The 26,022-nt window shown below is 40.8% G+C and overlaps 1 long non-coding RNA gene across 1 annotated transcript; it reads right to left on the reverse strand.

Moving 5' to 3' along the window:
- Positions 1-5,145: 5,145 nt before the first annotated feature.
- LOC119247373 (uncharacterized) lies at positions 5,146-7,338 on the reverse strand. Its single transcript, XR_005125728.2, has 3 exons — positions 6,830-7,338; positions 6,493-6,685; positions 5,146-5,189 (listed from the first exon to the last, which is right to left on the reverse strand). It is a non-coding gene; the product is annotated as an uncharacterized LOC119247373 (long non-coding RNA).
- Between the last annotated feature and the right edge of the window lie 18,684 nt (positions 7,339-26,022).

Below are 26,022 nucleotides of genomic sequence, written 5' to 3' on the forward strand. Positions count from 1 at the left end.
CACAGTGTGTCTCATTTCCAAAAGAAAGAACCCTGTGCTGGACAATAGAATAGCCTAAATAAAGTACAGTGGGTCCTACAAATAGGAATATTGCAGGGATGTAATGGACATTTAAACTGAAGTTAATGTCCACTTAATGATAAAAAATAGACACAATGCAGAAAAAGTGAACTTGACTAAGTGAATTTTCCAATTTTGTGAATATTTTAGCATGAAAATATTATGTACATTTGATTCAGTTGTTAAAGAAATTTCTAGCAGAAAGTAATACTAAGTTGAAATTTCATGTAACTTGATAGCTAGAACATCAGATATATTATGAATATGGTCCTTACTGGTAATATTTAGAAATGTATATTAATAAATATATATGGCTATTAGTTCATATATTATCAAAGTCAGGTATTCATAGCAACTAGAAATATAATTGAAGGTAACTTTCAGAATGAGCAAAGTATCATTTTCAACTCTTTTAGTGCCTAAATGGAAAAAAATGTACTTCACATTTAAAATGTTCTTCAGTAGAACAGTGACTACATCTAGGTCTTTCTAGTGCATTGCAATTATAATACAATTTTTCAATGTTCCCTTATACACATATCCTGCAGTCTTTCAATGAACCTTCTTTGTCTGAACCAGAGCATGACTCCTGTTTGAGAATTGTGGCCACATGCTGTTAAGGAATGCCCAGACAACATAACATTCAGTAAAACTGCTTTGTTACTGATCAAGTCCTTCACAAAAACAAACCTGATTTCTGTATTTTGTGACGAACTTAAATTCCTACAATTTAATCCTGTACGACAGCTATATCATTGCCAAGGTGTCTTTAGCAATGTTCACTTTTACCTTCTTTGTGGGTAAGATTAATAAGCAAAGGGACTGACATGAAGGCAGATGTCACTCTGAGTTGGATTTGAGAGTCTATGGAGAACTATCAAAAGACATTAAATATGAAAGTGACATAATTGGATCCTGTTTCAGAGAGGTCACTTTGTTGTCTAGACCTGATGGAAGGAAACAAGACCAGATGCAGGGGGATATGGTTAACAGATCCCAAAGAGAAATGGTATAAGGTTGAAGTAAGACCCTGGCTATATACGCAGAGACAGAGAGAAGACCCATTTGAGAAATGCCTCAGATTCACTCATCTTTTCTTCTTGCCTCTCTAATCTGCTCTTAATCCCAACCACATCCAGTTCACTTTTCAACTATAGCACTTTGACTTGAGTCATATTTGGACAGCTTCTATTTCTCTTTGTTATATATATGATTTCTTTGAATATACAGCATATATTTATAATAGCCCTTTTAATATCTTTGTCTACTAATTCCATCTAGGTCATTCCTGAGTCTGACTTAATTTTCTCCTCGTCTTGGATCTTGTCCTTGCTTTCTTAGAAGCATACCTGATAATATTAGCCATTTTAAGTGGAGCATTGTGGGAGTATTGAATATATTTGTAACCCTTTGAATGTTTTTGGGCTTTGCAGTAGGATGCAGTTAAATTACTTGGAAACAGTTTTCAAGGCTTGCTGTTAAGTTTTGTTTGGTAGGTACAAAACAGTTTTTCTTCTAGGCCTAATTTAACCCTACTATGGAGGCAATATCCCCCTAAGTCTCCACTCCATTCTGTATGTGTTAGGAAGTCTTTCTGCTTTGCCTAATGGGAACATAGGCCATGTGTGTGCTCCAAAGATGATTCTACCTGTTCCTTTCCAGTGACTTCTAGTCTTGGTAGTTTCCTCAAATACATGCACTGATTATTACTCAGCTAAAGATTCAAGGGAACTCTGCAGATGTGCAGCTTTCTTTCCTTGAAACTTTCTTCTCCCTAGTTCCGTGGCCCTTAAAGTTCATCTGCCATAGCATCTCTGTACTTTAAACTGTCACCTTAATTCAGGGAAATCAAATTCTCCTGGTCCCTCTTCCTTGAACAGTGGCCTGGAAACCCATCAAACTAAGCTGGGGCGTCACCAGGCTCATCTTGGTTATCCACCCCACCCCATCCGTCTTTTTTTTTTTTTTTTTTTTTTTTTGCCCCAGAGATCTCGGTTCTACTGATTGTTTTCCAATGTCTGAAAACTAGTTTTACTGATTTTGACAAGTCTTTTAATTGTTTAATGAGGGAAGGTAATATGCTCCCTGTTACTCCATCATGGTCATAGTGGAAGTGGAAGTTCAGTGCTTCAGCTTTAGGTTTTACATTTAGTTAGAATGTGAGTTCCTTGAAATTAAGCTAGAGTCTAGAACACAGCCTGACACAGAGTAAACATTCAATAAATATTTTTCAAATGAATGAGTTCCTGTTTCCTTCCAACATTGTCTTCATTCAACTTGTTTCCTTTAAATTCTAACCACTTTGCTGATATGTCAAGCACACTATTCACATCACTGAAATATTGGCTATCCTCGTCTATATCCATCTTGGTGCAGTTAACATTCATCCACATCATTTTTAAAATATTTGAGAGTGCGGGGGATACAGAGCGATGACCTGCATAAGTTGTAAGTGCCTTTAGTTGACTGAATCAACTTATGATTTCTTGAGCAGAATCCCTAATCAGTTGTGTGCCCATCAAATGGTGATCTAATCCAGTGGCCCAATTTTCCTCAGAGAAAATGCTTCATGTGCCTCCTTTGCCAAAATAATTTAGCCTGGCCCTGGTTCAGCTCTGTAATTTATGACTTGAAGACTAGAAAGTGCTAAGAAATGGCTAATATTGGCACATTGGCTCTGTCACTTCCAGGCTACCAGGCTAAGTGCTAAAAAAAATCATGAGTGAAATCATCTAATCAGATCCTCTTTTAGAAGGATATATTAAATTCAGTTAAAAGTTAATAATAGCTGTATTAGCACATAGTGGGCTTTGGTCTTCCTCCATCATCTCTTTTCAGTGTTCTCTCATCTCTAACAGCACATTTGCCCTTTTGAAAGTAGAATGACATGACAAAAGTGGAACTACATCTATCATTCCAGCTCTTAAGAGGGAAAAAAATAATTTGGTATTAAAAAAATAAGAATATGAAAATAGAGGGAAACACTTGCTGAAGTGAAAAGAATTTGTTTAGGTAACATGGTCTCCCCCAAATTAAAATGGAATCCGTCTCATACGTAGCCTATTACTGCTGCTTTTAAGGGAGAATTTGCCAACTTACTGGTCTTGCTCCACATTCATTTTTCACTTTAGGATAATGAATCTGGATCCTTAGGCCCTACAAGAAATTGGCATCATCTGAGCAACTCTGCTAACAGTTCCCCCAGACTCCTAGATATACCTGGAAGAAAGGTAAGTTTGAAAAGGGTTTGTGGATATTTCTTTTCAAACTTTGATGAAGTCAAGAGCAATGGGTCTGCTTATTTAGGCTCACCTTGGAGTCAAAGTTAAGACCAAAAATATCCATTTTCTGATTTTTCTGGGACATGTTAATATTTGAAAATGTCCTTCACATGGCTCAAGTGACAGGAGGTATTATATACACCAGTCTCATGATAGCCATACATTTCTAAAAAGCATATGCCTCTCTTTAACCATCTTTCTTTAGACAGTTGAAACTGAATGGTAAAGAAAGGAAGCTCTTAGAGTTTCTTTGCTTTAAGTAAAACAATTCACTTGCTTTAAACATTAGGGAATGCACTCCCCAAACAGGCCAGTAAAGCAATGACAGTAGAAGCAAAACAAAACCCTGTAAAGTTAATTTACTAAACAGAAATTTAGTTTGATTTTTATGGATGAAGAAGTGCTGAAACATTTTGACCACAGAACTTCTAAGGTGCAGAAGGGGATGGGACATGGGGATGGAAGGGTTGGGTTTAATTTATTTCTCCCTCATTTTATTTGCACTAATAATTTGAGGGCAGAGTTTTTCAATGTTGGCTATAATTATTAGGCCAAAAGATTTTAGTCGACATAAGGTTGCAACATTCAGTCTGCAGGAAAAACAGGACAAATCAAAGTCAAAATAAGTTTCTCCTCCTGGAGCTATTAGACCAGTGGGAACAGTTTGTTCACTAATTGCACAGATGAAGTCATTTTTGTTGTACCGATATTAAAGGCTTGACATGAGAATCTTTCAGTTCCATCTTGCTCTGCTCTATAACGTCGGTGACAGGTATTTAAGAACTGCCTGTTCTGTCCAAAAGGTTCACTGTCTACAAGACTATCAGACTGTCTATAGACATAGTTAAACTGCTTGAAGCACAGCAGACACATGGCGTGGTGGGTGTGCCTCAGGTTGTAATTCTCCCCTTTGGATTTCATAGTCATCATTTAACTTTTGATTTTTTTTTTTTTTTTTTTTTTTTTTTTTGCTCACTTACACTTCAAAGACAGTGAACAAGGTTTTGCTTTTTTTTCAAGAGGCCACTTTTGTTTAAAAACAAACTTACTTGCTTCCTAAATGCAAAAAGCCTTGCAAAACATAGTAAAATACTTTACATGGTGTCTCAGATCCTAGCCTAAGTTTATTTTCATTGTATAATCAGTTCCATTTGGTGGAGAATCCTTCAGGCTATTTCTCATTCTGTTAAATGCTAACACATACCAAATTTGTAGAATCAGAGGGGGTGGTTGGTGTGAAGCAGGAAGGTTCTGCAAAATTAGGGCAAATTAAGCTAAAGGTCAGTATTATGATCAAACGTTACAATTTCCACTAGTCCACAAGAAAAAAAAAAAAAGAATTGGAGGCCTGCTGTCAAATCCAGGGATGCCCTTTCTGAACAGTTACTTGCTGTTCACCAATGTGAAAGCAAAATGATCCTTCAAGCACTCTGGTTTTTGAGAATTTGCGATTGTTATTTGATGTTCTAATAGAGATATTGGCTCCAAGCTCTTTGTGGGAGAGGAGTATTTTGCAATCACCTCTTCTTTAGAAAGGTTGAGTCTATTTAAACATGTCAGGCTACAACTTTCCCTGATATGAAGGTTATTAATGAGACCTTTGCCCCACTCCATCTTTCTTACCTCTTAATGGCCCCAAATAGTAAACCCTTTCCAACTTTTTGTATAAATGACTTTTATAATATGCAAACTGTACAGAACACCATAGCCATTAAAACAAGCCTGCAGTAGCACTAATCTCCATGGAAACATTGAAAGGCAGATAAACAATTCTGGAAAGTAGACAAGAATGCATTGACCTGTTTATTAAATTTTTTATTTCTTCTTAATAACAAGTTGACAACTTCCCTACAAGGAAAAAAGGTCAGAAATATCAGAGGAGATAGAACTATATGACTTTTGCAATAGCAAACAACACTGAAATTTCTATGGTAGTCCTGTCCAACAGAACAATAATTGCTTTCAGCTTTCTAGTAGCCATAATTAAAAATATAAGTTTATTTCAATAATACATTTGATTTAACCCCATAGGGTCTAAGTTATCATATCAACTGAGAACCAATAAAAAAGCATTAATGAGGTATATTATACATTTGTTTTCTCATGCTAAGTGTTTGAAATCTAGTATGTATTTTACAACTACAGCAAATCTGAATTTGGGCTAGTGGTTTTTCAGAGACTCACTAGTCACCTGTGGCTTATGGCAGCCATGTTGGATAGAGCAGTTCTGTAGGGTAGAATATGTCCATTGCATTTAAAAGAGAGACTCCTTCAATGGAGAGTTGTTGCAGTTTTCCCCCTTGGACTTTTTCGAAGCAATGTTGCCCGTCCCCCACCCCCAGTCCCCAACCCTGGAATGTTCCTGTCTAGAATAAGTGTGCTTCAAGAAACTTTACTACACGGAATCAGGTCCACGAGGACCTCATGGTATTGTTTGTGCTCCCCTATGTCTTTTGTATTAACATTGTGCCCCAAACCAAAGATGAACCTTGATTTCTGGCTATAGTATGAATCTTCTAGAATCTCTCATTTTTTTTCAGGGTCTCTGGTCCAGTAATCTATAGCTAAAGCTGATTTGACTCCAAAAGGAGGCTCATCCAATTTTGCTGGACCAAAAACTTTTGCTGTTCTGCTGGAACAGCTGGCCACCAGCACACACTCAATGCTTGAAATAGGCTAAGCACCGGTTCATCACTTCATTTGCTCGGGTCCTCATTTGCTTTCAGTAGCACTTGAGTGGCATCTTCATCTGTGCCTCTTTTTCCCAATTTTCAAGTCATCCTTTATAGATCTACCAGAGCTTACTTAAACCTATCCAATTTTTCTCTTGCCCAGTGAATCTCTGCACTTGCTTCCACTGCCAATAAAGTGCAAATGCACTTCCAATGCAGTATACAAGACCATCCCACCTGGCTCAGCCCACCTTCCATTGTACACCCCTGTCAAGTTCCTCAGTAGCATGGTCTCTCCCTGTCATTCTTCCACATGTGCTCTAGCCAGGTGGCTTCCTGCATCCCCTAGCCATACTATGTCATTCTTTCATGCCAGCGTTACACACACAATTTCCCAATGCACTTTTCCCTTCTGCTTGCCTGTCAAAATCCTACTCATCCATCCTATAGAATCCTAGTATCCCAGTTCCCCTACTTACTCCAGGCTAATCTGAAAACACTTCTGTTTCTCACAGTAGAGGTCAAGACCCATCTTCTGTTTGAGGGACGTTTTCTCAGTTTGTTTTCTTGTTCCTTGTCTTGAATCAGAGAAGACCCACTATTGATTGATGAACAAGTCAGATACTGCTCGAACTTTGCATAGCATTAAAATCACACCTTATCAAGAGTTATCTCTCAGGAAAAAAAAAAAAAAACAAGTATTAGCTCCTTTTAATTTTTTTGGAAGGTCCACTTGAAAGCTATTTGAAGAGAAGAACAATTGTTAGTATAATTATGTCAAGAAGAGGCTAAAAATAAGATGCAGAATTTCAATACCTTTTTGTGGCGAGGGCTACAAAAGCACTCATTGTATAAGTATTTCTTACTTCTTAGTGAAAGCACTCATTGTATAAGTATTTCTTACTTCTTAGTGTTTTTTCAAGGGAGTTTCCCATTCATGCTTTTTACAGCAAAGCTATCAACAGTTTGCTCTCACACCTCAGCTTTTCCCAAGTCTAACTCATCAGCATCTCTAAACCTGTTCTTCTGGATTCTGAGTTCTGGGAAGATCACCACTTGGAGTGATACCCAATGTGTACTTTTTCCATCACTTCTGATAAGTCAGTTGCTAACTCTTCTTAAACTACCTCTGCAGCATCTCCCAATCTATGCCAGGCTGGTATTCCCAACTGCCAGCATCCCAGTTGAAGCTCGTGTTGCCTTCCCTCAGTACCCTGTTCTACTCCAGTCCTGTTTCCCTTCAACTCCCAAATTCCAACATCTACCAGGATTTCTAAAGCCCAGCCCCAGGCTTGTCCCCACCCAGCTCAAAAAAAATTGCTGCCCTCCCCATCAGCTAGTAAACGAAGTTCAAATTCTAGCCTGACAGCAAGGCCCACCCACACTCTGACCTCAACAGAACATTATGATGTGATGTCCTACTCCCCTGCATGTGCTCTAGCGAAATGTACTCAGTCGCCTCCCAAATATACCCTGCCCATTCCAGCATCGGGACTTTGCCTGTGGCATTCTTGTCTCTTTTTGCTTCCCTAACTTCTTGCTGGTTGAAATATGGCCTCATCCTTTCATTCCCATTTAATACAACAACTCTTCCATGAAGTCCTCCTGAATTTTCCAGAATGAAATAATTTGGGGTCCTGTAATACTCGAATTTCTGTTATGACTCACTACCATCTTTTGTAGGTTTGTATGTGCATGTATGTCAATATATTAATTCTGCTCAGATTATAAAATTCTCCTCACTGATTCAACAAGTTTTACTGAGTACCTACTGTGTGCTGTGTGCTACAGAAAACAGTGAGTGAGCCAGCATAGTGTCCATTTTAGAGGGTTCACCTACAGTGCCCAGCCTGAATCTTCCTCTTTGTAGGTTCTCGATCATGACCTATCGAATGTCACATGACTGAATTCCTAATATATATGAAAAGTGTATTTTTCAAGAAATTCTCTTTTCAGAGCCAAAAAATAAGACTAGGAAGTAAATTTAAAAGGATTCAGAGAAGGTGAACTAAATATTCATGACATACATGCATTCATCTCCTGCACACGCTAGCCCTGGAGACCCTGGCAAACCCACACACAGCCCTGGCTCTCAGTTTACACACATCTCTAACAAGAATCATTATGACAATAACCACAGTGAGCTCGAGCATTTGATTTCCAAACTCATTTCAGATGAGAAGCAGCAAATTAGAAGCAGGGAGTAGAGATGGCACAGTCAGTCACAGGCAAGAGTAAGACTGACAGTCCAGCAGCAAGGGAGGACCCAGAAAAGCTAAAAAACAAAATAACAATAAAAACACAGCAATCTGCAGCCATTTAGAATGAGGACAAATGGTTCTGCATGCCTCGAAAGGGCCTGAGGGCTTCCCTGTGTTATCGCACCCTACCACTTTTAATGACACCCCGACTCACCAAGCTGGGTTCTGTTTACGGTGCACCCTATTAAAAGGCAGGCAAGATGAATATATTGGGGAGGTTTCCATCCAAGATTATTAAAACCCTTAGTGTTTAAAAGGATAAATCTTCAGCCATCTATTAAACTCACTTGTCCAGAACGTCCCTCTCCGACCCCCACCCGCAGGCTCTGGAGCCAGGGTTTTATTGTTATTTCCTTGCATTGCTTGATTCATTTGCCTCAGAACATTCGTTGGCTCTCAATATCTATCTCAGTTTTCATTCAGTCAATTTTATTCCCATTTTATTTGCACAAACCTCTAAAAAGGGCCAATGGAGGACACAAAAGATTTGAAAAATCTTGTCATAGAGATGCTCATGGACTCAGTGAGGAGATGAGACCTACATCCTGGAACCAGCAGGACATAAGAGAGTGGGTGGTGAAGCAAACTTTGCAATGAAGAAAGGTTAATCATGCAAAATTTCTTAGGGAGGAGCCTCTGAGCCAGAAGTGGAAGGTTCGGGGAGAGCATTTTAGGTAAAGAAAAATGCAAAAAGGGGTGCATACCAGAGGCCGGAAAGAGCTAATTGTGTGTAGGCAACAGTAAGGAGCCTGCCTGGCAGAGAAGGCAGAAGACGCTGCTTGGGGTTAATAAAAGACAAATTTGAAGCATTTTTTACAGTTTTGTACAAATCCCTGTGTTCTTTCTAAGTTCATGCCTTCATCTGCTCAGACTGCCATAATGATAGGCCACAGACTGGGTGTTTTAAACAAGACAGTTATTCTCACGGCTCTGGAAGCTGGGAAGTTCAAGGTCAAGGTAGCAGCCAAGGTGGGTGTTCTCTTCCTGCCTTCCTGCCTTGTTCTGACATGTGCAGATGGAAAGCAAGCTCTCTGGTCTGTTCTCATGGGACACCCATCCCATCATGAAGACCCCACCCTCATGACCTTACCTAACCCTAATTACCTCCCAAAGGCCTCCTGCCCCATCCCATCCTGTCGGGGGTTGGAGCTTCAATGATATAGAGTCAGGGGACACATTCAGTTCATAACAGGTCATGTGAGCATGAACCCCTGCATCATTTAAAAATCAAAATCAAGCTTGGCACACAGTCTGACACTGGCTTCAATATGTCATTGCACTAATTAGTTTATGTGACAACTAATTGCAGGCTGCAGAGCTGCCTTGATTTCCCTTCTCTAAGTTCCCTTCTCTAAGTTCTGCTCAATAAAACCATAGGAAAGGCTATGTTCTCCTCTGGTTAGAAGCTCAGAAGGATCCTACTTCTGGAAGATCATCTAGTGCTGTGGAAGCCTCAGAAGCTGTGGTAATGGCTAACAGGGCATGGACAAAAGCAGAGAATTTACTTTCCACAGCTGGGTAACTGGTAAAGACTGGAGATTTTTAAGCTTGTTAAAATGAAGTTCTAGTACCTATGCCTTTATCCTTCTCACTAAACTATAAACTCTGCAAGGATAGGGTGACTGTCTAGTCTAGCCCCTGTCTGGCACCTACCATGGAAATGGGACTTGTGTTAAGTGAGCAACAAACATAAATGTTTGAATGCCAGACAATTTCATTTACTAACGTTTGACTAAAGTAAAATTATACATTTCTCAAAACAAACTTCACCTAAATTGGCTGAGATTCTTATGACTGGTGGATCATGCCTTTTCAAACAAATTAAAAGCAAACCACAAAATCAGAGATTTTAAAGTATTTTTTCACAGACGTGTCCATTGTAAATCCAATACACGTATCCTGTTGAATTGGCTGCTTTGTGTAATTGAGAGCCAATTTCAACGTTCACATGACAATGAAAATCTCCAGCAAAATTTATTAATATGTTGCCTTGGCAGAACACCAGACCTCTTAATAACAAAATATGGAGAGAAACGATATTAGTCTCCAAAGACTTGAGTTTGATTTTGAAAATAAACTGATGTTGTTCTTAAAAAGATCATTTATAGGACACATAGCTTTGGAGCTGTGGTTATCAAGCAACTTAAATGAAAAATAATCCAAATGACAGGAAATCAGATAAGCATTCCATTTGGTATTTTGTTAAAAGTTCTTAAGGTTCAAGAATTTTAGGGCCCACCTGAGAAATTCACCCACGAGAAAACTCCTAACCTAGACATCTTTAGCATATACTTTGCCAGGTATATGAGGATTTGAAAGAAAAGACTGGAATCCTGGAAAAGGAGACAACATCATCTCTAGTCACCAGGGTTGTTATGTATTAATCACATACCAGATATCTGTCCAGTGCTGTGACCATAAAAACTTATGGTCTTTACAAAGCCCCTATTGAGCAGATGAGGAAACAAAGACTTCAAAATAAGTTAAGTAAATTACTCCCAAATCAATGGATCTTGTTAGTGGGAAAAGCAAGATTGGAGCCCAAGGTGCTTTAGCCTTTGTTATTGACCATGTGACTTCATATCTCTATTCCTCAAAAGATGGACTCGAACTGACAACATGAGCATCAGCATCAGAACTTGCTAGAAATCAGAGTCCCAGCTCCACTCACACCACCCAAATCAAGCATCTCTGATCCAGTAGGTTGTGGGACTTAGGGACCTGTTCTAACCAAGTCTCCAGGATATTCTAATGCACATTAAAGTCGGGAAACTACATTTCTATTCTACTCTGTTCTCCACACATTAGTGAATATGTATGATTGTGGATTCTTAATAAATCTAATAAGAAAATTAATATCTATTTCTGTGCTTGAGCTGTGTGAACAACAGTTTCTATACCAGCAGCCATAGTTACCACAAATAAAAAATATAACAAATCAGCACCAAGGAAAATGACCCCATAGCATTATTATCCATTGAAAATATGAATAAAGGCTATAGTGATTGGAATTCTTTCAAGTCCTGACTACACATATTGACTTGGGATTAAAACAGTAATCATTTAGCTCATTTTAAGCCTTAACAGAATGAATTTAAAATGAATTTTTAACATAACCCCAGAAAGTAAGTATCTCACCAAAAGAGCAAGTGTAACACCATTCAGTGTGCTGTGACAAAAGTGAAAGACAATATATGAAAATGGCAATCAGAATTCCAGTCCATTGCTATGAATGGTTAGCTTGCCAAATCATGAAATGTATTGACATTAATGCTGAGCTGTCTTTGGCGTGTTAGACCTTGAGATTTTCTAAGCAAAGTTACTGGAAGTCATTCAAATATTTGTAATGGTGGAATGGGTAAACTGGGGACTTTCTCTTTCAAAAAAATTTTTGTTCCAAACTCCTTGATGAGAAAATATTTGGAATAAAGCACAGTAGATTTATATACAGACTTATATGGCTGAAATTGATTTTGTTTCCCTGGGAATTTAAGAATCTTTTTAATAATTGAGAGCTAGTGTACAGCTGCAAGAGGTTGGCTTCATTTAGAGCCAATATTTATGCTTTCTTGATAGAATAAATGAGAGTTCTTGCTGTTTTCTGTCTTACTTATGTTGAAAGCCTGGCAACACTGGAATATAATACTTGCTTCTTCAAAGTGTTTCTAAATTATTGTTCACTGTTTTGTATTTCATCTCAAATCTGCTTTATTTATATTATTATTAAACCTCAAAGAAACCCATAAGGTAGAAGAAAATGGAGAAATTTCATTTTACTTTTTTATTCTTCTTTAATAGAATTTATGTGAAACTGAAATTTGTTCAAGTCTGTTTTTTATTCTCAAGGAGTATGTCCATACGCTGCAATGGGATGGCTTAAGCTGATGGGCAAATTATATTACATAATAAATTTGATGGTTGACATATAACTGCAGAAATTGCTCAACTGTTGTGTGAAGTTTTATGTAGATACTTGTTGTTTCTATATTTAAATAAAGCAAACCCAGCCTTGCAAAAATACAAGCACATTTTTGTCCAAACTCAGATCCAGTAATATTGCTTCTAGCAGCCCCTACTTCTTAATTTCTGTTTATTTCTGATGTTACCATTTGCCTACAATGCTGAGGATGTAGATCAAGGGCCAGCAATGTGCTGAGAGCTTGACCTAAATGTGATATGCACACACACAATATTCTGAAATATGGTAAACACTCAAGCAAACATCTGCTGAGAACAGGGTTTGTCTGTAGACAAAGTAATGTGTGTTTTCTGGGTCCTGGCTATCACAGCAGAATTTTGACATAACGTGCATGATCTTTTAGTAAAAAGAGTAAGAGCAGGAATCCAATTGGCTAGTGTATGTATCAATGGTAGTTAGCATCACAGACATTGATACCAAACATCTTGTTCAAGTCTTCACTCTACCTCTTACTCCCAGCCACTTCCTCTTCCTAGTCCTCCATTTCCTTTTCTAAAGGGCCATTAAACAGACTAACTCAGAAAGTGCTCAGGAAAAGTATCTGATGCGGGGTTGATGGTCACTAAATGGTAACCATTGCTGTTATTCTCTAGGTGCTTTTAATCACATGTGAAACAGATGCAGTAAAACAAGCCTTGTGGAGTCTCTGTTCTGTAGGGAGACTAGAAGTTCTATGAGTTAAGTGCCATGTGTCTTTTCATTATTAAGCCCTAGCCTAGATGGCATGCAGTGGAATAAATGAATTACATATGCAAAGCCCTGGACACAGGCACCTTGGCATATAGCAAGTGTTCAGTAAATAAGGACCATTTTGTGCTGTACTTTAGCAGAGTTTTTGTTCACGTTCACCTCTGTCCATAGTACTGGAAACTCTTCAACCCCTATATAATACCTCTAAGAAGGCCTATCCAGTGGCATTATGGAACAACTCCTTAGGTCTTTACTAGAAAGGAGTTAGTGGTAAGAGCTTTGGGCCAGAAATCCAGAAGAATAAGGTTCAAGACCTGGCTTAACAATTTCCTACTTGTATAGCCTCAAGAAAGTCATTTCACCACTTCATCAAAAAAGTCATTTCATCTCAACCATGAGATAAATGGTGTGGATTGCAAGATCTTATAACTGCGGATCTCTACAACTTTAGAAATTATGTCAAAACTCTTTGTTTCTGAACATATGAACAATTTTTATGGCTATCCCTGATGCATGTAGCATGCATATTACACACACACACACACACACACTCATGTATATGTATGAGTCAGCAGTGCCTGTTGTGAATTTTTTATCCAATACAGGAATTTTTCTCCTAGAAAAAAAATGTATTCCTCTCTCTCTTTATACCTCTGTTAGTGATCCCTGAATGAAAGTTGAACATTTAGATGTAGCATCCACATTAGATTTAAAAATGAAATGTATTCTAAAAGGAAGCCTTGATTAAGAAACATTAATAATCTGTTTTGTCCATTCCAGCCCATGTGGTTTCTTCTTCCCCTCTTGTCCAATTTTTCATGTTTTGCCAGTTATATGCCATTGACTATATACCCAATGGGTTGGTGTACGTGTCTTGCCTCCTTACATAAGAAAAACCATCACTAATTAGGCATCTACTACTTCCAGGCACCATGCTATGGAATGTTGTAATTCTTCCAACAATTCTCAAATAATACAGGTGAGGAAACTAATTGATGGAGCCAATGAATTCAAATGAATTCACCCAAGTAATGCCATTTTTATACTATACCATCTCTCAGGGTTTTTTGCATTATCAAATTCACACACACAGAGCTGTGAACATAATGGTGTGGAATAAATATATATTGTCTGGCACAACCTAGTAATATTTATCTGAGCTCCTATATGGTATAAAGTCAAGTCTTATTTGTGGACTGTGATAAACAGACATGACCTCTTCCCTTAAGGTCTGTGGAGAAGGGAAGAGGATGTAGGGGAGAGAGGTGCTAGGACCTTGGCACTAGAGTCTTAATGGAGGGTGAGTGAAGCATGTGCCCAAATAGAGACATGACATTGTGAGTTGTACCCCCAAAATTATATAATCATGTAAATAGTTGGCAAAATCAAAAAATTTGAGAAGGGAAAAAAAGAATTCTGCACTAAAATAGAGATCTCTACCAATTCAAATATAGAGAAGAATAAAGTAAGGATGAAGTGAAAGCAAAATTTTCTTTCTTCTCCATCTTTTGTTTAAAGTGTAAGTCTTTAAAAGTGCAAGTCTTCAAAAGTCTTTAAGTGTAAGTCTTCAAAAGTGCACTTTTGATTGTATGTCTGTCTACCCTAACTTTATTTTTTTTTTAAGATTGATTTATTTATTTATACAAGCACTGGGTACAGTCAGAAGCGCGGGAGGGTGGGAGAATTCACCAGAGCCAGAGCGGGGAACAGAACAGGCAGAAGGACCGAAGTACACTGCTGAGGGGAGCAGCAGGTGGCAGGAGAGGTCTGCGCGCCATGTGGGACCCTCGCCTGGCGGCCGGGGATCGAGCTGGTGCTGCATATGCTGCGGGCAGCTTCGCAACCCAGCGCCCAACTGCTGCGCCACCAGGGAGGCCCCTGTCTGCCCTAACTTTAAGTCCCTCAAGGCCAAGGACTGATAATATATCTTTATCTTTGTAGTCTCTGGTCAATTCCAAACATGTAGTAGGTGTTATAGAAATATCTTTTAGGGCCTCCCCTAGTGGCGCAGCGGTCGAGCACTGGGCTGTGAAGCTGCCCGCAGCCTCTGCAGCGCTGGTTTGATTCCCCAGCCGCCGGCGAGGGTCCCACATGGTGCGGCAGACCTCTTCTGCCACACCCACTGCTCCCCTCAGCAGTGTATTTCATCGGTCTACCTGTTCTGTTCCCCACTCTGGCTCTGGTGAATTCTCTCACCCTCCCTCACTTCTGACTGTACCCAGTGCTTGTATAAATAAAAAAATATATATATCTTTTAGGTGAGCAAAATACAGAACCATATGAAGGGAGTGCAGAGTACAGGTTGTGCGAATAGTTTATTTGGACATATTTGTTCATATTTGTTACTTACAATCTAGCTTATCTATTTATTGGCTTTATCATAGCAAAGGGCATGACAGAGCTTAAGCTTCACAAAATATAATATTCACTCTCTGGTCCTTTAAGGAAAAGTATACTAGATTCTGCTTAAAATAAGAAATATATATTGTTCATGAGTCAGCTGGGCAGTTTTTCTGAACTCAATTAGGTTTAATGAGCCACTGTGAGCACTGACCTTAGATGCCAGCCTCTTCTCTACATGCTGGTTGACAAGTTATTGGCTATTCAGACTTTTAATGGTGTAACTGGAAACTTCTCCCTGTGACTCCAAGTCCTTTAGCAGGCTGGCCTCGGCTTGTCCACACAGTGGCCTCTTGAGACCAAGCCTCAGAAATGGGACACCATCACTTCTATCCAATTCTATCACCAGCAAAGAACGTCACAAAGGCACCCAGATTCAAGAAGTTGGGAAATAGTGTACCTCGACATACGAAGAGCTCCTGAGTTATATTGCAAAGAACCCAGATACAGGGAGGCCTGAGGACCTGTGATCATCTTTTCGAGCCATTAGTCACAGCAATAACAGAAAGCACATCTGGCTGGGATTTGAGAGACGTAGCTCAGACTCCAATGGGGCTGACAACACATCCTGGGACCTGACACAGGTCACACGGTCACTCTGGGCCTCAGATCCCTTAGCTCTGGATTCCATATGAATATTAAAAATGCCATCTTCTGTTCTTGTTTGCATTCAACAAATGTTTATTTCCTTGAAATATTTTTTGACGAGACTTGAAAAATACTGTTTTCTAATGTGGTATTACTAGGGGCTAGCATAAGGGAAAACATCTGCTTTTATTTCATTCCCTTGACAGGGATTCTAAATATTTGTAATTGACGTGAAAAAAAATGACAACAGTCTTACTGGGTTTCTTTCAAATGTGAAAGAAAGAGAAAAGGTTTTGCAAATGAGAATGATAGAAGCCACCTTAGCAGGAAAATAGTCTGAAGATGAAGTTTGCTCAGAATGGTTCCAAAAAGTCCCTAAATCCATACCTTCACTGGGAAGGTACTAGAAGAGAGCTTTGGGTTAGTGAGCACTATGGAGTGGGCTAGAAGAAGGGTTCTGACGGGGTGCTTTATGCTTATTAATCCCTTTCCATATAAAACTGGAAAGAAAGTTGAGTGAGCCTGGATATTCCTGGATCAGCCATTGGGGTGATCCTTCCTACCCAGCCCACAGGAGGACTCTCCAGGCATCTGCCTTCAGTGGGGCCAAGGCTGAAACAGTTTACACAGCTGGGCTTGTGTTTCATAAGGATCTTCATTCTTTGTAATCTGGTTCTCAGTGCTACTATGGGCTATCTCTGAAGTTGGGGCACCAATTGAGCTCCTATTATTGAGTAATTATTAATCAGCCCTCCCATTTTCAAATCCAGACCCTTTTACTCAACCTAATCCCTTTCTCCACCCACCTAGCTACTCATTTCTCATTGCCAACTCTGTCTTGTTCATGTTTTCCCTTCCTCCTCTCTCATGTCAAACCCTAATCAGAGTTAGGCAACATTCTGCTTCCCTCTGGAGCTTCCCCTGGCCAAGTCTAGGCCTCTGGGATCTCTCCCACATAGCCATGAGTTACCTGAAAGGTAAGTCAGAGGCCTCACCCCACCCACCACCACTGCCCTCACCACCACCTCACCTCTAGCCCCCATCAAACACACAGAAAACACCTGAGGTTTAATAAATATATCCAAATTTTTTAAATGGAAAAATATAGAAAGAATTCGTTTTAATTTTCAGGATGCATAACCTTTGCGACATTTCCAGAACCTTTATTCTGCAGGCTGTGGGGAGGAAGTTTACTTTTTTCAGTGTAGGGTCTTCAAAACTCTTTGTTTTGGGCCAATCTCTCCTGTGAAATTATATTGCACTTACCATGTTTTCCAACAACCTGGCATTTAATTGTATGTTATCACATGTATGTAAATGACCTAGTGGCCAAGCATATGGATTCTGAAATCAGGCTGATGTGTTGGCCTCTTGACTGGGATACTCACTCGCTCTGTGACTTCGAGTGAAGCCTTTGTGGTCAATAGTCTATAGTCGCAACTGTCATCTACTCCTTCCCTCCCAGCTGCTCCTCCACTGAGCACTTGTTGCCTCTGCTCTTAGATCTCACTGGGTCTTTGAGTGCACTGAGCAACCGTCAGTGGCAAGAGTAGCGTTTTGAGACTGCCAAGCCAGGCCTTCAGAGAACAGGAAGCTCCTGTTTCCTTCCTCTTGGAATGAACCTTCTGGGAGTCTGGCTCATCCCAGGAGGAGCACATGTGTGGCATGGATGTGCTCCGTGGACAACCTCAGATGAGCACTGGGTGCCTGCCACCCAGCACCTATGGCCAGTCATGTGAGGGGACCATCTTTGGAAGTTCCAGCCCAGCCCCCAGACAGACACAGCCTCAGGCAACACCATCTGGAGCAGAAGAACTGCCCACTGGGTCTGTCAGCTCAGACAATCGTAAGATAAATAAAACAGCATTGCTGCAGGCCACAACTTTTGGGGTGGTTTGTGATGCAACAGTGGATAATTGAAATAGTATTTATTTTTGCTTTGTTATTTCTTTTCTGAGGTAACATTGGTTTATAACACTTTGTATAATTTTGGGGACTAGATTCTCACCTCAGATGTGTGTTGCTATACCACCCCCACCACCAAGGTACCCTCCCTGCTTTGTTCCCACCCCAACCCTCCTCTTCTTTTTCCCTCTAACAGTCTTAATTTGAAACAGCACTTAACCTCCCTGAGATTTGGTCTCTGCCTCTGTAAAATGGAGCCCATAATGGCATCCATTCATAGAACTCTTCTGAGGATCAAATGAAGTGAAGTATTTGGTAAGTACTTAATGCTGTTAAACTATTTATATGCTGTTATGCTGGTTGCCATTATTGTTGTTGTTGCTATTGTGCAAGAAAAGGCTCTGTCACTGGGTAAAGGAAATTCAAGAATCAGAATGCAAGAGATGGGAAGGGGCAGGAGAATATAGGAAATAAATGGTGCTGACACTTAATGCAAACCTACTATGTGCCCAACCCCATGCAGGTTTTCAAATATAAGATCTCTTTTACTTGTCACAGAAAGCCTGTGGGGCACATTTTTGCCTCATCTCCAAGCAGAGGTTCAGAGACATTAATTTACACAAGGTCCCACAGCAAGTGGACTTCAAGGTGGGCTGTCTGGTTGCAAAGTCTGTTGTTGTTGTTGCTTTTTTACTCTGTCACACATTTTAGACAAAGGGGCTTCTGGAGATCGGCCAGAATTACTGTTTTCTATGAGAAATTACATATTCAGCCAGATTCTGTTTAAACCAATCAGTATTCTGCCTCTGATAGGTTTGTTGAGAAAAACTGAAGAACATCCCCTTAAGTCCTTCACTCCAAGTAATAAATTATTACAAATCTAGCATCAAGGACACTAGACAAACCTTTCATGAAAGTAGTTACTTTTTATTTATGTCACTTCTCTGAGAAATCACTTCCAGGGGTGGAGGGAAAGCTCACCTTCCCTTAATTTGTTTCTAAACTATAACCTTCAACTTTCTAGGGAGGGCCTATCTTTAAGCCCACATACAGCCTGCTTTATGAACAAGAAGTTAACTTTTTTCTCACAGAATCAGTTTGCTTGGTAAGATCAGCACAAAGCTGATAAGAAAACCCATACTAGGCCTCTCGAGTGGGGCCTTGAGATCCTGGCTGAAAGCTTACTACAGATCTGAGTCCAATAACAAAATCCTCCTCGGATCTGGGAGTGCTCAGTTCATTCCTGACTTCTCTGTCTTATAAGTCCCTCCTTCCCATGGTCCTTCTTTTCCTTTCCCCAGTCTCTTGCAAAATCATGTTCCAAAATGTCAGTCAACCATCAGCTAATGGGATCAGAACTTGCCTCACAATCACAAACCTCCTGGTCCCCCGCCCACCACCCCTCCACTACCTCCACTGTCCCAAGATGACCTCCCAGCCTCCATGACGTCAGAAGACATTTCAGAGGAACTTTATAAATGGAGAAACTCATTCGTTATTTTTTCAAGGGACCAGAAAAGAAAATGTTATGAACAAGGAAACTGTTGGTGGGTCATTGGCCAGAACACTGAAATTTGAACATTGAACAATTAATTTGAGGATAATATAAACAGGTTTCATTATACAGATTTTAAGGAATATGATATGATTAGTCTGTTGTTTTGATTTCTAGAATGTTCCACCCCCATCTCCACGCCCACCCCTACCCCAGACTTTCTTACTATGAGTTGGCATTCTCCCTCTTTACTACTCTCTACTCTGCTGGTTGTTTTCTCCACCGACATCTGCCCTAGAGCACAGATGAACTCTCTTTGTGCTCAGCTTCATGTGGTTGCCTCGTCTCCTTCCCTATTGTATTGCCGACACACACGTTTTTTAAGAGTTCCATTATGTTAGCTTGCCCCCCAACTCTCTTCAGAAAATTGACTTTAAAGGAATATTTAAAAAAAAATTTTTTGTTTAAAAAAATAAGTTTTTTTTTTTTCTGGTTCTTTGTCCTCTTTCACAATTACAGCCATGTCATCCATAAGGAATCCATTAATGTGGAAGAGACTTTGAAGCTGCTAGATGTGTGTGTGCACGCTGTTTTTTTCTCTTTCTCTCAGAATCTTGCTGCTGCCAACCACTGATTTAGGAATGTTTAGAGGTATATGCCAACTCAATAATCAAAATCATTTTAGTACTGGGAACCCAACCGCAGTCTCTGTAGACCAGTGGAATTTATTGCTTGCTCCAGTTTATTAAGTAATAGTACCAACAACATTTTGAATAAAGAAGAGTCTGATAAGATGTGATAGAATGTCAGGATAATTCATTTTGATCATAAAGTAATGCTTGCTTTGAATTTGAAATACCAAATGTACAAAGAGCCTGAATATGCACGGCTTCCTTCCCTTGACCTGGTAGAGGAATGTGATTTGGGGCAAGGAGCTTCCTGAGTCACTTCAGGAAGAAGACTCTACAAACTCCTGGTTTTCTGTTACATACACATCCCTGATTTCATCCCACAAGGACATGCTGGCTCCAATGGCAGCCGAGCATTGGCCTCGGCACTGGGTCCACAGAAAGGAACAGGATACACACAGTTCCTGCCACAGGGAACTTTCCCAATGAAGGTCTCTCTGCTGCATAGATTGCTCAGTGCTGAGACATTAGAGGCACATGCAAAACAGATCCTTTTGCTATACATGGTAGAGCAGTACACGGGATGATCCTTCCCCTGGAGCCATTTCTGGGGTGTGTCCATTTCAAGTCAATCTAACACACATCTCTCTGTCAAGTGATGTCAACCCGGGATTTGCCAGGTGTTCTGCTGCCTCTTCCATGGAGGCTTCCTCAGTAAACCACACTTCACTCTCTGCTGTGTGTCAAAGACATCTCTGTAGACACTTCTCCAAAGAAGACATGCTGATGGCCTCCAGGCACATGAAAAATATTTAGCATCACTTGTTATAAGGGAAATGCAAATCAAAACCACAATGAGCCGTCACCTCAGCCCTGTGAGAGTGGCCTGTTTCAAAAAGGCTGGAAATGAATGCTGGCAAGGACAAGGAGAAAAAGAATGCTCATCCACTGTTGGTGGGAATATAATTTGATGCAGCCTCTATGGAAAACAGAATGGAGATACCTGAACAAGATAAACATGGAAATACCATATGATCCAGCAATACCACTGCTGAGTATTTACCTAAAGAATGTAAGACACAAAGTACGAGGAGAGTAAGGCACCCCTATGTTCATAGCAGTACTATCCACAATAGCCAAACCATAGAAACACCCTAAATACTCATCAACAGATGACTAGATAAAGAAATCATGCCATATATATATATATATATATATATATATATATATGCACTCACAGGAATACTACTCAACTAACTATTAAAAAAGTCAAAAGAGTGCCAAAATGGATGGATCTGGAGGTGGTTATGCTAAGTGAAATAAGTCAGAAAGTGAAAGATACTGCAGAGGTTCACTCATTTGCATAATGTAAATAATCAAAGAAAAGAAACTGGGAAAAAAACAGCAAAAATAATTCTTAGACTCTGCAAATAGAGTGGTTACCAGGGGGCTGGGAGTGGGGAGCCAGTGACGGGGAGGGAAGGTGATAGGACAGCTGCACAGGAACTTTGGTGGCTGGTGAGGAAAGCTTGTGTCCCTATGGAGGTGTGAAGTTGTACTCCCAACAGTATATGGTTGTGTAAATGAGCGGCAAGTTCATAAAATTCTAGATAAATAAATAACAAGTAAAAGGAAAAAATGCATACTTCAGCCAGGTTCACAAAATTCTGTAGGGCCACTCAGAAAGGGGGCCAAGTTGATTCCCAGACCCTCACTGTCACTCTCCGAGGTCAAAAGATGCCCACAGGGGACTGTATCTGACAAGAACTTCCACAGGAACAAACCAAAAGGAGGGGATTGTTACTGAAGAGAAACAATCCCTAAAGGGGATTGTTACTTTTTTGTGGAGAAAGAATCACAACACTATATCCTTACTTACATTGCCTTATTAAAGAAAATTAACAGAAAATACTAGTTTTGCTACACCCCTAAGTAACATTTCAGCTTGAGACACTCCCAGCAGATGGAATCATGGCCCTATTGGCTCTTTGAGGTAAGATGGCAATTAAGTCCATTCTCTAGCCTGGGCAGCTGTAAGAAGGCCTGGCCTTAAACAGCAGGCCCAGCTTGGGGGGTGGGGGACAGGGAGGTGGGCAGGGGTGCTAAAGTCTACCAACAGTCTTCTCATCCAGAGTAGGGGGCAGACGGGTGCCATACTTTGATTCCACACACTACGCACCCACAAATCCTAGAAGAGACCACTTTTTCTGATTCGCCTGCTGGAGGGACTCCCTTTTATAACTGGTGTACATGGTATGATTTGTGTGTGCTCACAAGGTCTTCATTTCCCTCAAGGCCTTTCAGAACTGAAGGTTCTGAGGGCAGGTGGGGATCAGGGCTGCTCACTACCCCCATTTGGAAATAACAAATCATAAAGGCCTTGCGCTTACCTGGGACTCTGGTCTCCTAGAGGGAGCTTTAGAGATCTCTTAACTCTGTTCATTAAGTAATTTTTTTAAAATCCAATGTCTTTGAGATAATTATCAATTCACAATTAATTATGCAGTCGCAAAAAATAATACAGAGAGATGGCCTGGAACTTTGAACCAAGGTTTAATTTTAGACCAACTCTTTGAGCACTTGTTCTGTGCCGGGGGTCAGAAAAGTGAAATGCCTCAGAGGGGACCCCGCACCTCAGCACCTTATAGATCCTGCTCAGCGAAATAAGCCAGAAAGAAAAAGAAAAATACCGGATGGTCTCACTCATAGCAGGAATCTAGAAAACCTAAATAAGGAACCAGGGAAAAGACTAATTGTAATAAAGTAAAAATCAAAATCAACAAGCAACTATAAACCAGAGACACACTATGGGGGAGGCGTGGGGAAAGGAGTGATTGGGGTCAAAATAAGGGGGTGCAATTGTATGGGGAATATAAAAAAAATATATTAAGGAAAAAAGTTCAAGTTACCAAAAAAAAAAAATAGATGCAGACAGACACGAATGTTCTCTCTGATAAAGTTCATGTGCAAAGTGCCAAGAAGGAAGGGAGCAACCTGGAGAAAGAATCCCGGGTAGGGACTTGGGTTGGTGGGGGGAGGGGGCAGATAATGAAGTTCTTTCAGAGAAATGGGTGTTGCAAAGACAGTATGGACAGAAGAAATGGCACAAGCAAAGGCTCCCAAGTATGAAACAGTGTGGTGTGTGCTGGGAGCCATTCAAGTAATTCAGCATGGATGAGAACAAAAAATTCAAGGAAGAGAGTTCAGAGGCATCTTGGGAATAAGAAGGGAATGCTGTGTGATCCTGGCCTCCCACATTCTGTGTCGGGGAAATGAAAACCAGATGGGAACTATCCTGCCAGACGGGGCCCAAGCCTGGCTCCCGGAGAAACAGCAGAGAATCTCGTTCCGGCTTCAGGAACCCACAGAGCCCTCATTTCCAACCCTTGGGAGGTGGCCCCTTCCTTCCACGACCTTCACCCAAGGACAGGAATTCCAGCTCGCATTCTTGCTCATCTGCACAAGGGGAGTGAGAGGAGTAAGACCCAGTGGCCCCACCGGTCCTGGCTGGGCCGCAGGGCAGGGCTGAGCCCAGGTGTCTCCATTGCCCACGTGGCCTGGAGAGTATCCAGAAGGCCCCCGGGGGCCCAGGGAAGCGCAGAGGGGGAAGTTAATGGTATTGTTGGCAAGCTGCAAAAACAGGGGAGCAGGGCAGATTTCCCAAGCTGGGAATCACAGCCCTGCTTCAGGGACAGAAATCCCTGGAGAGCTGAGAGGGAGCAAGTAAGCTAGGGGGACCCCAGGACCTGACTGGACTGAGAAAGAGCAGACTGGAATATTCTAGTCACAGCTGTCCACAGAAGATGCCCGGGGCAAAGAGTGGCCAGGGACACAGAGACATAATTTCTCCGAAGGTGAGGTTCCAAGGAGGAGCAGGGGATCTGAGTCCTTACCTCCCCATCTCCAAAGCAACTTGATAAGTGAACCTGGGTGCTAACTGGCATTCTAGAGGCGGAGACGGGAGGGAACAGTGCCATACTCAAATGAGTTTCCTTGTTACTCAGCAGGATGGGGCTCATAGGAAGATTATAGTAATTTATTTTTTAAAAAATTTATTTATTTATGCATACAAGAGTTGGGGTGCAGGCCAGAGATGCAAGGGGTGAGAGGATTCACCAGAGACAGAGTGGGGAACAGAACAGGCAGACTGACTGAAATACACTGCTGAGGGAGCAGCAGGTGAGGCAGGAGAGGTCTGCTGCGCCATGTGGGTCACCTCCCTGGCCATCTGGGGATCAAACTCGTGTTGCAGAGGCTGCAGATTGCTTCATAGTGCTGTTCTTAACCCCTTTTGCCACCAGGGAGGCCCAGATTATAGTAATATAGAAAAGTAAAAAAGCCACACTTTCTGTGAAGAAGTGAGCATATTGTGTTTAATAAGTGATCCGCCCCTTTCTATTTGTGGCTTATGAACATCCCCACATCACAGCACACCTGACACCAGATTTGTATGGGTTATCTTCTCACTCCAAGCAATGCCGTGACACCTGCAGAGGTGTCCTACAATTCAGCTCCATGCTGACACCATCTACCTGGAAGGTGCATTGACTCACAGGTGAGGGCTCTGTCCTATAAGATGCCAGTCATAAGTCCATTGTCACCTGTGCTTCTGACCACTGGCTCTAGGTCAGAAACCCCTTTCTGGATTTAAGAAAGAGTGACTCAAGAAGACAGTTTATGTACTGTTTACCAATTTATGATAAAATGATATGATAAAGGAAACAGATGAACATCCAAGTGGAAGAGACATGTGGAATAAGGTATGTGGGAAAGGCTTGGAAGCTTCCGTGTCCTCTCGGGCATCAACATGGTGTGTTGGTGATCTCAGCACCTCCACCTGTTCACCCACCAGGAAACTCTCCAAGCTCTGTATTTGGGGGTTTTATGGAGGCTTCATCACATAGGGCTAATCAATTATTAGTTCTATGTCCATTCCCTCTCTCCCTTGGAATAGGGGATTGGGCTGAGAATTTCAAGCTTCTAGTCACAACTTGGTCTTTCCCATGCCCCATCTAGGAGCCCACCAAGCATCACATCTTTAGAGCAAAACACAATGTTACCACCGAGGCATTTCCAAGGGATTTTGGAGCTCTGTGCCAGGAATTTTGGCTGAAGACCAATAAATGTACATATATATATATATATATATATACACACACACACATGTATATACACACACACATACACACACATATTTGCTATTATCTCACACCCTGGCCCTGCTCTGTCTTCTCATTTCAGGACCCAGAATGAAAGAGCAACCCCTATATGGGTCATGCCTGGGAAAGCACTAGAGAACTTCCATGCATGTTGTCAAAAATGGCAAGACTTTATCCTTTTTATCAGCTGAATAGTATTCCATTGCGTGTATATACCACAACTTCTTAATCCATTCCTCTGTTGTTGGGCACTTACATTTTTTCCATAATTTGGTTATTATAAATGGTGCTGCAATGAATATAGGATGGAATTGGATGGATACATGGATGGAACTGGAAGGGATTATATTAAGTGAAACAAGTCAGAAGGAGAAAGAAAAATACCAGATGATTTCACTCATGTAGAATATAGAGAAGAAAACAAAGTAGCAAGCAACACTAAACCAAAACAAAGTCTAGAAATATAACTGCAGGACAGAGACCACTAGAGGGGGAGAAAAGGTTGGGGTGGGAACAAGGGGGCAAGAAGAGGGCACAGTGGCCTAGGGTAAAGGACTGTGGGTGCTTTGGTGGTGGGAGTGGAGTGGTAACATATATCTGAGGAGGTGTGAATGTATTCCCCTAAACTATACACAGTATTGTAAGCCAATGTTAGCTTGATATAAAAACAAAAAAGATAGATAACATGGCAATGACAAAATAAAAAAAAAGAGAGATAACTGTGCAAAACTCAAAATGAACCTTAAACCTTCTGTTCCAACACAGGGAATGGCATATTTAATCACATTGCATTGGCCAAAGTATATCATATGGCAAAGCCCAAATCTGATGAATTTAGGACCTAACATCCTGCCACACTGAGCAGGGAAATCACATGGCATTGGAGAGGGAGGTGCTAGGGTG

Source organism: Talpa occidentalis, unplaced genomic scaffold (genome assembly GCF_014898055.3).
Source record: "Talpa occidentalis isolate TD23 unplaced genomic scaffold, MPIMG_talOcc4v2.1 talOcc4.16, whole genome shotgun sequence".
In the NCBI taxonomy this organism is placed as follows: Eukaryota; Metazoa; Chordata; class Mammalia; order Eulipotyphla; family Talpidae; genus Talpa; species Talpa occidentalis.